Raw genomic sequence first — 12,590 nt, forward strand, 5'->3', positions numbered from 1 at the left:
TATTCGAATACCTTCTTGGGCTTTACTGGAAGTATATCAACTCCATAGATAAGTTTTTGTTTCCTTCTATGGCCCAGCTCAAGGAAAGAACAGAAACTGAAAGAGTTTCTGATATCCATAGCGCTCTCTTGTCTGCAAATAAAATATCTGTCAGAGACTACGACTAGAAACATCATACAGTTTTAGAGTCTACTTACAGTTTGAGCTACAGCACAGAGCAGGGCTAGAGGTAGACTACCTAAGACTAAGTTCCCTAAATTAATCATGAGAATATTTTCGAGCCCAGCTCAACTTGGGCGAGCATTAAGCAGTCGCTCACATTTCTGTTTCTCTCTTTTCATTTTCGTTTCGGGCTTTTTTTGGTAACTGTTTATTTGTAGCAGCATTTTCATTTTCATTTTCATTTTCATTTGGCATTCTCCTTTGTCTCTCGCCGTTCGCTGCTGTTGGCCTTTCGCAGTGACAATGTCGCTGCAGGATATTGTGCGTTAAAATCTGTCAACAGAAATTCAATTACTCTCTTCCTTTATTTTTTTTTTTCGCGTACCAAAGAGTAACCCCTCAGTCATGCTGCTCCTGCTCCTGCTGCTCCTGCTGCTGCTGCTGCTCCTGCTGCTGCTGCTGTTGCTACTGCAGCCTGGAGCGATGTCTCAACACTACTTGCCAGCTGCCTACCCGCCTCCCTCTCCCTCCCTCTCCCCCACTCGTAGAATGTCCCGCTGCGTTCTTTGTCACCATCGTCAGCTTACATCTGTTTCCACACCCAATACAACTGCTTCGCTTTTTTATGTTATCTCCCCACTCTCCTTCTCTCGCCTTCTCCTTCTCTTTCACGTTCTCTTTCTCTTTCCGCTAAACAGAATTGAGCCATTGATTCAGCTGCATTCTTGCAGCACGTTCCGGCATCTCCTGCTCGAGGCGACAACTTGCCAGACCCAGCTCCTCCCCCCGCCTCCCCCTCTCGTTCGCCTTTCCCACTGCATAAGCTGCCAATGAATGTCGCTCGTGTGCAGCAGTAAGCGCCACCTAAGTGGTCTCCCATTCAGCCCTAATTCCCAGTTGGGGCATATTAGCTGCTCGCCTCGCTATGCGTACCAAAGCGTGCGCTAAATTTTGAAGGAGAAAGGTTCAAAGTCCAAGTCTGAATACTCGTATACCCTGTAAGGACTATGATGATACATTTATCTATGTTCTATCTCACTCTCTCGTTGAATAACTATAGAGTAGAGCTTGCTGAACCTCTTCACTAGACAGTTAACTGTATATACCCTATAAATTATATCGAATGTGAAAAACCTTAACATAAAGTATTCCCTATACCCCAAAGGGTATTCCATGTTCGTCTTTGCTCATTTCGTGCCAGCTCTTTGCTAGGATTTGGTTTCAAGAGCATAAAAAATACGCTCAGTGAAAAGACCCTGGAATACAATGAGAAAGGCAGCTCAGCTTCTTAGTCAGCTTAAAATTCGGTTATTGATTTCCAAGCTGATTATAAATTATACCATTTGATGTATACATAGATGTATGTATGCATGTACGTATATATAATCTGTATTTGTATTTATAGAAAATCTGTAAAATAGCAACTGGCAGAAAACAGATAGAAAAAGAAGAAGAAACTGGAGAAAATCCGTCAGCATTCCAAGTTTTGAGCTATGCGAATGGCATTCATCTCAGCAAATAACAACAACAAGAAGAAGAGGCAGACGAAAAACGTTTTCATTAATTAATTCGCTCATTGATTCATTTCGCTTTTATATCATTTAATTTGAATAGCTGACTTTTAATAAGCTTCTTATTCCATTCTCTGCTTCTTCCTCTGGCATTTCTTCTGCCTCTGTTAGTTGCAGTAAATTATTTCGTTTAATTTTTTAATGTTTTCCTCCATTTCCTTTTGTTCGCTTTGTTGACTCTGCCTCCACTTGGAATTCAACTAACCTTTTGGACAAACATAATTATGTCTCTCAAGTGGAAAATGAAGACTCTCTCGCTCTCTGTCTTGTCCTATCTAAATCATCTCTCTCCCCTTCCCGATTGCATTCTATATATGTTTTTCTTATAAAGATAGAATTAATCTCACATTCTTCTCTGTTGATCTCTCACTCTTTGTCCTTGTCTCTCGCACTTTCTCTCTATCGCTCTATCGCTCTCTCATTCTATCTTTCGTTCAATCTCTATCTATCTGTATCTCTTTCTGTTCATCCTACTTGCTCTCTGCCTCTATCTCTGTCTATGCTTCTCACTTACTCATCTATTTCTCTATCTCTTTCTCACTTTCTCTCTGTCTCTGTCTCTCTCTCTCTCTCTCTCGCTCAGTCTCTCTTTCTTTTACTCGCTCTCTGCATCTCTTTTCACGTTCCTCCTTAATGAGCGATAACTGCAAACCTTTCACTATATCTACCTAATAATGCTGATGATATATTGCCCAATCACTAGGGGTATTCCTTGTAGGCCTATAGACCTTCTTTCGATTGGGGAATAATTTGAGGCTTTGAGCAGTTGCAAATGCTATTGATTTCAGTGAATGAGCTGCCGGCCGGACCCGGCAATTGTCAACAACTTGAACGGACGCCGTTGACACCGATGGGTAAATCGATAAAAGCCAAATTCAGTGCACAAATTTTTAAAATAATAATTCAATTCAGAACAGCAATAAAAGCCATGTTCCGGGCACAAAACTAGTTGAACTGAAAGTTGAGATTTGTGTTTTCACACTTTTCGAATTTGACATTTTCTCTTATTTTACCTTTGCCTTTTGCTTCCCCGCCATCGCCCCCACTCCCTGGCCATCCATCGCAATCTATACGAACGAGCTGAGCATTTGGCTCCAGTTTCATCCACTTCAAATAGCAATGAAAGCAAAAGTTTTTAATCAGTTATGTAAATTTGTTTGGCCCCCCGAAACTTTGTCGAGCTGTCAAAGTCGCCTCAACGCAATATTTAATTGACTTTTATAGTATGCATCTATACAACGGTATATATACGGTATATATAATATATATTCATCTGAAAAAGGTCGCCAGCGATAAGCGTTTTCCATTTCTCTTCGCTTATTCACACGAAAATTCATCTGAAAATGGCAGCTCAGCTGATTATGATTTTCATTTTTATTGCCTTTTACCTTCAATTTTTGTTCACATTTTACGCTCTGTATTCATGTATATGAATTTTATTATATATAAATGAATGCTTATAATATTTTATCATTATTTTAATGGAATATGTCAAGCTCACTGCGTATATTGCTCTCTCTTTCTCTACATATCCTTTTCATTCTGTATGTGTGCTCCCATCCTGTTTCTATCGTTCTCTGTCTCTCTTTCCCTATGGGTGCTTCTCTCTCTCTCTCTCTCTCTCTCTCTCTCTCTCTCTCTCTGTCTCTCTCTCTGTGTGTGTCTTCTTCTTATATCTTTTATCTTTCTCTTCATATGTGCGCCTCTTTCTCTCTCTGTCTTCTTCCTATATCTTACTCTTTCTTTTTCTGTCTCTCTCTTTCTCTTTTTCTGTCTCTTTTCCTTTGTCTTCTTCTTATATCATTCTATCTCTCTCTATCTGTATTTCTGTCTCTCTCTCTCTCTCTCCTTCTCTTCCTCTGTCGCTCTCCTTTCCCTCTCTCTCTCTCTCTTATTCTCTCTCGCTATCTTACTGTCTCTCTCGTTCTCAATCTCTCATCACTCTCCTTTGATTATATTATGAATTTACTTATTGGTCTGCTATAGCTATGTTATTACTCTGTTAACTACATGTTATCTCTCTGCTATCATAATTATATTTCTCCGTCCGCTGCTCATTAAAGACTCTACATCAGCGTTATAGCATCTATCCAAAATCTGTATATACTGTCAATGTTAACGCTCTGTTATATGGCACACATTCCTTCTTTCAGCTTCTGTTACCTATTTCAGCTTGTAATCAAAAACGAACAAAGTTTGTGCCTCGTGAGCCAAAGTTTGGCCCTTTAAAAAACCCGTACTCCCACCAAAATCTACGCTTCAGATACTGTAGGACAACAGCCCAGCTACAATTGTGCCGAATGGCACGGCAGAGAAAAAGTTTTAAAGTCTGGAACGAAGCGTTCGTATACCAGCTCCAATTAAAGCTGTTTGATTTAAGCTTCTGACTTTAGAGCTGGATTTGTAGGTCTTGAACTTAAGTCCCATTATATTATCCATCACTCAACAGAACTGAAAGGTTTATTTAAATCGTCACGCGTTTCCGCAACAGTGGATGCCAGCCCAGCCACCTGGTTGCACAGTGCGAGGCTCCAAGTCCCAACCAGCCGGGCTGTCTGGTTGTCTGGCTGTTCGGCTGCTCGTCGTCGATTGTTGGCGATTTCCGTGCCAAAACAAAAGTTGCTTTAACACCGGCGACCCGCACAGTTCTGCCAACAGCTTTGACTATATGCTGAAATATACATATATATGTATATGTATATGTATATATACATATTGTTGTAGCTGTGGCTGTGGCTCTGTGTCTGCGGACTGCATTTGGCTGCTGTCAGCTTGACTGGCATAGCTGCTGCAATATGCATGACGTGTGTAGAGTCTCTGTCTCCCTCTCTCTCTCTTCCTCTCTCTGTCTCTGTCACTGTGCGGCCATTAATTGTATAGCCCGAAGAGGCATTGTCAGTGAGCCGGGCCAAGCAGCAGGTAAGCAGCTGCTGCGATAACTCAACGACATTTCATTAGACCATTAACTGTCAACTGCATGAGCATGGCAGACCCGTAGGTCATATTCAGCGCAAGTGCTCTCTGGCTGAATGTGTTTTGGGATTTTTTTGCCTTGCGCTTGTTTATTTTTAAAGGTCGCGAGAGTGGGAGAGGGAGTGTGAGAGAGAGAGGGAAAGGCGAGCACAAATTGGTCAGAAAGCATGATTTATGTTTGAGCACTGCCCAGGCGATTCGTCAGCCAAAATTTGCAATCAGCTAAAGAAAGTCAAGCCAGTGTTGATAAAGGGCTTGCAGAGCAATTGCAGTGCAGTCGAGCGAGCTGCATTCGAACTGTCCGCTTGATTGGATTCAAACAATAACTAATTAGCAATTGAACTTGTTATCAGCCAATTGGGCAATTCAGTGTTGGGCAGTGCTACTGTATGTGTGTGTGTGCGTTTGCCAACACAGTTTGTGGCAAATGTTAGTTAGCAATTGGTCAACCAAACAAGAAATCAAGCAGCATTTAAAACGGATTCAAACAATAATCTATGTTCTACATGGCCCCACACGCAAATTGTGTAAAATTGTACATGTGTGCGTGTGCGTGTGTGTGTACAACTGTAACAATGTTGTAACTGGTAACTGTCAAATTGGCTGACAGAGCAGCAGGCGTAAAGTCACTCGGAGAACTCGGGCTTGCGAATGGAGGCTGGTTATGGGCCCCAGAAATGCCAGAAAGCACACACAAATACACATGCAAACTAACACACTCACACAAGCGAACACCCCCACACATACACGCACACACACACACGAAGTGAGGCTGTCAAACAAATAGTTTGCGTTTTGTTTACTCGGCTTGCTTTTTGGCCAAGAAGTTGCCCACTTGCCTTCCTGTCTGCATATGTGTGAGTGAATGTGTGTGTGTGTGCCTGCCTGCATATGTGTGTGGGTGTGCGACTGTTTGTGACTTTTGATTAGGCCGAATGTTTGCATGGCGGTCACAACGTCCGACTCGACGTCCTTGGCAAATACATTTTGACCCAGGAAAACAGTCGGGGCGAGCGAACGTCAGCTGCCGTCTACAGGAGCGCACTGCGGTCACAATGTGGCCCAAAACTGACGGGCCTGTGGACAGAGACAGCAAGCCTCTCACTTGCACTCCTCTCGCTGTTTAATTACCCTCTGGAGATATTTGTCGTGTGTGTATATTAATTGCTTTTCGCATAAAGTAGATCAAAGCTGAAGAAGACTTAAATTTGAGGTTATATAGAGGAAGAATCAGGATATTGAGCGGGGACTTAGAAGAGGAGAATGGAGAACAGAGAACAAAATAAATGACGTGCTCCCACACCTTTCTGTATTCTATAATCTGCCGACTGCAACAGAATATGATAACAATACAAAGCGAATCGAATGTCGATAGTTGAATTATCGTGGCTAGTTTTAAGTGTCTTTGCAACACTTTGAGCTGTTCAAAAACTTTTGCTCTTCAGCAGATTAAAACTTTTCTTTGACGTTGACTTTCGCAGTGTGAAAAAAACGGAAATAAGATTAATAGAATATTTCCAGCTAGAGGAGGGAGTATTAGAAAACACTGAAAAAAATTTAAAAAAAATAGTAATGTATAATAATAGGACTTTGTTTAAATAAAATAAAAATAAAAAAAATATAAATAATAAAAAAATAATAATATATAAAATAATAATAATTAAATTGAATATTAGGTGCATTAAATAATAAACAAATAATAATTATAAACGAACTAAACAGTCTAAATAATATGATCAACTTAAGCGTATAATAAATCAAAATATTATTTAGAATATAATTATAATATTTACACTACTAAAAACCAGTTCATTCACATGTTTATTAAATTCTTTGTCTTTTAACTTCATTTAATAATATAGATTTAAAAACATAAATATTGAAATAAATATTTTTATTATTTAAAGCAATCAACAATTAAATATAATTTAAAATTATTATATATTATAATTATAATAATAGTAAAATAAAATTATTATATGTATATATATTATTATATTGTTTTATTTAAAGCAATCAAAAATTAAATAAAAAATATATATATATATATATATATATATATATATATATATATATATATATATATATATATATATATATATATATATATATATATATATATTATTTAAAGCAATAAAAAAAAAAAATATAAAAAAATAAAACTATATATATGTACATATATAAAATAATAAATTCGAAGATAAATTAGTAACATTAATTAACAATAAAGGACTTTATCAAAAATACAATAAATATAGTAAATAATAAATAATAGTTAAAAATAAAAAAATAAAATTAAATAATAATGCGTGTAAATGACTGTATGTGTCTGTATATATTGTAAATATACATATGCTCATATACATATATATAAAGGTGTTGTATTGTTGACATTTTCTATACTCATTCACGAACGTGCAAGGAGTATATTGGTTTTGTGCTATGTCCGTCTTCCGGCCGTGCGAAGCCGTTTGAAGCTAAATACATGAAATTCGATTTGATATAGTCGGTCGGCTAATGTATCTGGCAATGTTTGGCCTATGAATGAGTATGCTGCAGTCGGCTATGCCCGACTACAGCGTTCTTATGAGTTTTGTAATTTGTTCAGGTGAGAGATGCCTCTACTTGCTCTTCTGAATTTTTCGACTGTACTCTATGTGGGCATTCCTGTATGTATGTGTATGTGTATGTATATATATATATATATGTGTTTGTGTGTGTTTGTGTATATGTGTGTTTATCTGCTGGCAAATATTGTCTCTATTTGCTGGGGCAGCAGCAGCTCAATTTTTTGTCTTTTGCACCGCAAACAAATACAACACACAAAATCGTCAACTGTTATTTTATTTTTATTATTATTTTTATACGTTTTCTTCTTCATCTCCTTCTTCTTCTGTCTTTTGCTCATTTCATTCTGTTTGTTGTTGTTGTTGTTGTTTATCTTGCGGACATTTCATTTGACTCGCAGCTATCATCATTTGTTTTGCCACGTTGACACGTTGACCACGTACCATCTGCTGTACCCCCTCCCTCTCTCCATCTCTCTCTCTCTCTCTCTCTCTCTCTCTCTCTGTTTATTTGCAAAGAGGCCCGCCACGTGCTCGGCCAGCTTATGTCACCGATGCATCCATCAACGCGCCTCACTTTGTCTTTTTGATTAATTTTCGTTCTATTTAATTGAAAGTTTAGTTTAGCCCATTCACTTGGATTAACTGTAAATGCAATCCATTTGTTAAACAGACCCAAATATAAGCCGCAGATTAGCACACTCAAATTGCCAGAGAACGTGAGAGGCTCATCGGCGAGTCAAAGTGTCGAACTGCGTGGAGACGCGCAAAGCTTTTAGGCCTCGAACAGTGTTGAGAAGTGTCAAACTCTGTGGAAGTTGGAAGGCTTTGTAAATGATATGTGCAAGTATATATAAGGGTTAAAATCACATTGGTGGGGTTTACTCTTAGAATGTGATTACCGGTGAGTGCAGTGTTGCAAAGTGTTAATATATGTGATGCATGGAGTGTTGCAAAATTTTAAATAAAGGGAGTAAATACTGAATGAGAATGAGTCTTTGATGATGGGTAAGCAATTTCATATAGCAAATCACTGAACTTTACCAAAAACAGTGTTGCAAAGTGACAAATTGAACGAGAATCACTTAGCTGGGCTATAAGCAGTGTCTAGTGGAAAGCAATTCCGACAACTGTTCCAAGTCAGCTTGCCGCCAAGTAGTGTTGTAAGGCGTCAAAATGTCTATTCATATATGTATGTACATTGATATATGCAATAAGCTTTTCCCAAAATATATTCAAGTCCATTTGCCAATTTTGCATGAATAAGCCATTTGAATAGGAATTTCAATAACATCTTGTTTGACACCTCTGCCACATGAATTCTATTTGAAATATATATAATAGCCTTAATATTGCAAATTAATTGAAAGTGCAACTCAATTGCAGCTTTGGGGTTATTTCTAAGCAATAAAACATAAAATGCGAATGTGAAATGCAGCAAGAGATGTAGAGGAGCCCTTAAATAAGTGGAACAATGGCAACAGTCTCGATCGAGTTACATACAACTGTAGGTTCAACGAGTCGAAATTTTCAATTCATTTTCAATTCGAACAAGGATATTCTGAGTTCAAGTTGACTTATTATTGGTGTAGACTTTGGCTTCTTCCAGTTGTAGATACTTCGTGCTCATTGAACGAAGAATATTTTGAAAATGCAATTTGTTTTTATTTTTTTTTATATATAAATAAAGAGAAGAGTGCGTGATTAATGTTTACATCAATAAACATTTTTATTTATTTATTTTTTGTTTGTTTTTTAGTTTTTAGTTTATTGAAATTGCAGAAGTTTTTGAATGCAGCCGCCTGAGGGCGAGTGTGGAGAGAGAGGGCAAAGCGACTAACTCGTTACAATGCCAGCGCCATCTAGCGGTCAGGGGCTGCTTAGCACTTGGGTTGAGTTGTTGTTGTTGTTGTCCTTTTGCTGGTGTTAATTAGCTGTGTTCACGATTTTGCTGTGAATTGTGATCTGGGAATTGAAATTGGATGGATAGCACACGTACACACACACACACACACACACAGACGCCCACGCGCACACACACATATGCTTCGAAAAAAGATATCTGTGTGTGATGCTTAATATCCATGTGCCGCAGCCGCAGGCGTCGCTTGTTTACCCGACTTATTTATAGATTCTCAGGGATAGCGCCCAGAGCTTGACATTGCGTGGATAGAGCCGATATCACACCTCGCTCCAATAGTAATTACCATATTGAAGTCACACACATACACACACATGAGGGACACAATCACACACACACACAAATAAAAGTTAAGCGTAAGCAAATGCTTTAAGCAGCATTTGAAGGTGATTATTCAATACTCTTTGGTTATTCAATCAAAGCCAAAGTCGTAATTATCTAATTAGCAGACATATATAAGGTAAGCACTCCCACACTAGAGTACTAGTGATTGGGGACGCTGTGTTAGGTTCTTGTGAATATATAACAACTTTGGGTTCAATGAAATAATATATTTTATATAATTTGGAGCAATAGGTCTAAACTTTCTCTAGTCCGAATATAAACTGAACTAAATCTGTTCTACTCGTTAGGTTCTCCCCTTGAATGTCTGACTGGACTCTCCAGCCTCCTTCGATTGTCGAAAGTCTTAACTTATATATGGTAGAGGCCTACGAGATGTCTTTAGAAAGTATCACAAAAAGACAAATTAAATAGTGTTATATTCTCATCAATATTTTTTGGTTTTCTTTCAAAGTATTTTCCATTCGTTTTTAAGCACTTGTCTGAATACTTTTCCTAAATTAGAGACCTTTGAAAAATTTTTTGTTTTATTTCGATGCTACCTTAATCTTCCCAATCGTCGCGTCCTTCTTTCATATACCTCAACGGTTTCGATTAAGCTGGGAAGCAGTTCCTGCCCCTCTTAGTCGAAGACGAACTAAATAAAGCCCAGCCAAGCCAGAAAGGCAGTAAAAAGTGAAGCTTTTCTTTTAATGCCAGCGAAGGAGCACGGAGCAGACCTCGCAACGTAACCAGTGTTGTAAATTGATTGGAAAACTGTGAGTAGCCCAGTGCAAGGGACATTCGGAAACTAAAAACTAAAGCAGAGCTTGCAAATGGAAAATGTGTGTCGTCTGACAAATGTAAAAGCCAGCAACAAAGGGCGCAGGTAGTTCGCTCGCTATCTCTGTCGCGCTCTCTGTGCGACTGCCTCTCTCGCTCGCTCGCCAGCAAAGACTTTTGATTTATCACCTTAATAAGCGGCAAAGGATCCTATGGGTAACATTATTTACAACTAGCTTGAATGATGAATGATGCCACCTCTGTCCGCGCAGCCCTGCAGCCAGGTGAGACAGGTGACCCACGCACACACACACACGCAGGCAGAGGTAAACAAAGGCAAAGAATACCCAGAGACACACACACACACGCACACACACGCAGTCTGTAGCAATGGCATCATCAGCAGCACATTATTGACATGAAATAGAAATTAAAAACCCACACACACACACACACACTCGCACACACACACACTCGCAGTCAGTGGAAGAGATTGGCAAATCTAAAAATCAGTTGGTAAAGTAACTTTGCTCGGGCGTCGTCCGTTTGACATCTCCGTGTCCTGCATCCGGTGGCACGCCTTCCGCCCCCAACCGCCACACATCCTGCTTGGCTCGTCCGCTCGTTTATGTTTATTTTATACGGTTCGTTGGCTTTGCTTTTAACCACGCGTATTCACTCGCCCGCTGCGCCCCCTACCCCCTCTCTCCCTCTCTCTCTCTCACTCTCTCGCTCTCGCTCTCTTCATATCGCTCTCCATATCTCTCTCAGCGTCGCGAGCTCGCAGCTTGTGTGCGCTTAGTTTGATTGAACGCCAATGTCTCCATAGTTCTGTTTAAGTGTATTAGTGCGTGCCCCACTGGCATCAACAGCAATGTCGGGACACCAGACAACACTGGCCTCCAGTGTTGACAAACCGAATTTCGAATCACTTAGCGATGCGATTTCAACTATTTTCATTACTTCCTAAATGTCTTTCAGTGTAAAGAAATGCACTCAACAAAAGCAAATCGACAAAAGCGAATCGATTCAACTGTCCAGTGTTGGCTAACGGAATTTGAATCGTTATAAAGGGAGCTTTCAGCTATGGCAACATATTTTTAAAGATATATTATATTGTTAAGTGCGATTATGTATGCTAAAAATTAAACAGACATCATACAACACTATTGTTAAGTGTTGATAAATCGATTTTGAAATGAGTGCAATGTATTTCAGAAGTATTCAACAAGAGACGATCAGTGTGATTTTAAAGTGTAAGGCACATACCCTCAGAACTCAAAGAGTGTCTGCCAAAACTAGTCCAGTGTTGGTTAACAGAATTGTAAACTACTCTAGGCGAGTTTTCGACTATTATGATGACTTTAACGAGCTTTCTATCATCCATAAGCAGGAATATTAGTTTGCGGTATACACATAACGCAATCAGACAACACTAGTATCCAGTGTTGATAAGGGGAGTGTGAAATCACTCAAGAAAATCTATAATATTCCATTGAATGTACGAATTCGCAACTAAGTCTCACTCACAGTAGCCAACTTAAGGAAAATTCAAATTGAAATAGGTTAAGGGTCTACTGAATGGGTTCAAAAAGCAGCCAGAGGAAAGGAAACTGGAAGTCGCGCTTGAGTGCGAGTTGCAAACATTTTCGAATTGAAGTTTTTGCTATGGCTCTCTGCCATTGTGTGTTAACAAGAGCCATAAACGTAGACGAAAAAAAAAGAGTGTGGGTAAAAAATGCATTAATTAGTTGCAGCTTAGACAGAACTAAGAATAGCTGTGCCCAGATCCTGCCACAGGATGCATAGAGCAGGCAGGAGCTGCAGCAGGAGCAGGAACGTGAAGGGCTTGGCGCTTAAGCGATTTCCGTTGTGGGATTGAATATTTTTTGCACTCCGTGTATGTGAGTGTGCTAGTAGTGAGTGTGTGTGTGTGTGTGTGTGTGTGTGTGTGCTTGTAGTGCGTGAGTGTCTGGCATATTTCTATTTTAAGCAAATGCACAATGCAGCACACACACACACTCACACACACAAGCTGTCAACTATAGAAAAGGAAAAGTTGTCGAGCTAAAGCTAACTCTAAACAAGCCGTCGCTTCAATACCCTAGCTGAATCATATATTTGATTTACCTAATAATACTAAGGCTATAAGGGAAATATTTAATTGATGCGCCAGTTTCAGTGTAAGGCATAATTATATATCAATTAGTTGTCCAAGAGATTGTCCTTAATGGCATGCCCTTTGCTGTTAGAGAGCATTTGGCTGGCCCATAAAGGCAAAGACACAGACAC

General features: G+C 39.2%; 2 protein-coding genes across 2 annotated transcripts in view; one reads left to right on the forward strand and one right to left on the reverse strand.

Moving 5' to 3' along the window:
- Positions 1–2,295, reverse strand: part of fne (ELAV like RNA binding protein found in neurons) — a 158,150-nt gene extending 155,855 nt beyond the window's left edge. The window contains exon 1 of the mRNA XM_089263537.1: positions 2,275–2,295. The gene's annotated coding sequence lies outside the window, so the exon portion shown is untranslated. The remainder of the gene's footprint in view (positions 1–2,274) is intronic.
- Pde9 (phosphodiesterase 9) overlaps positions 1–12,590 on the forward strand; it is a 137,946-nt gene that overhangs the window by 50,938 nt on the left and 74,418 nt on the right. The gene's annotated exons all lie outside the window — the stretch shown is intronic.

Source organism: Drosophila navojoa, chromosome X, assembly GCF_054131105.1.
Source record: "Drosophila navojoa isolate 15081-1374.11 chromosome X, UAZ_NAV_1.0, whole genome shotgun sequence".
NCBI lineage: Eukaryota > Metazoa > Arthropoda > Insecta > Diptera > Drosophilidae > Drosophila > Drosophila navojoa.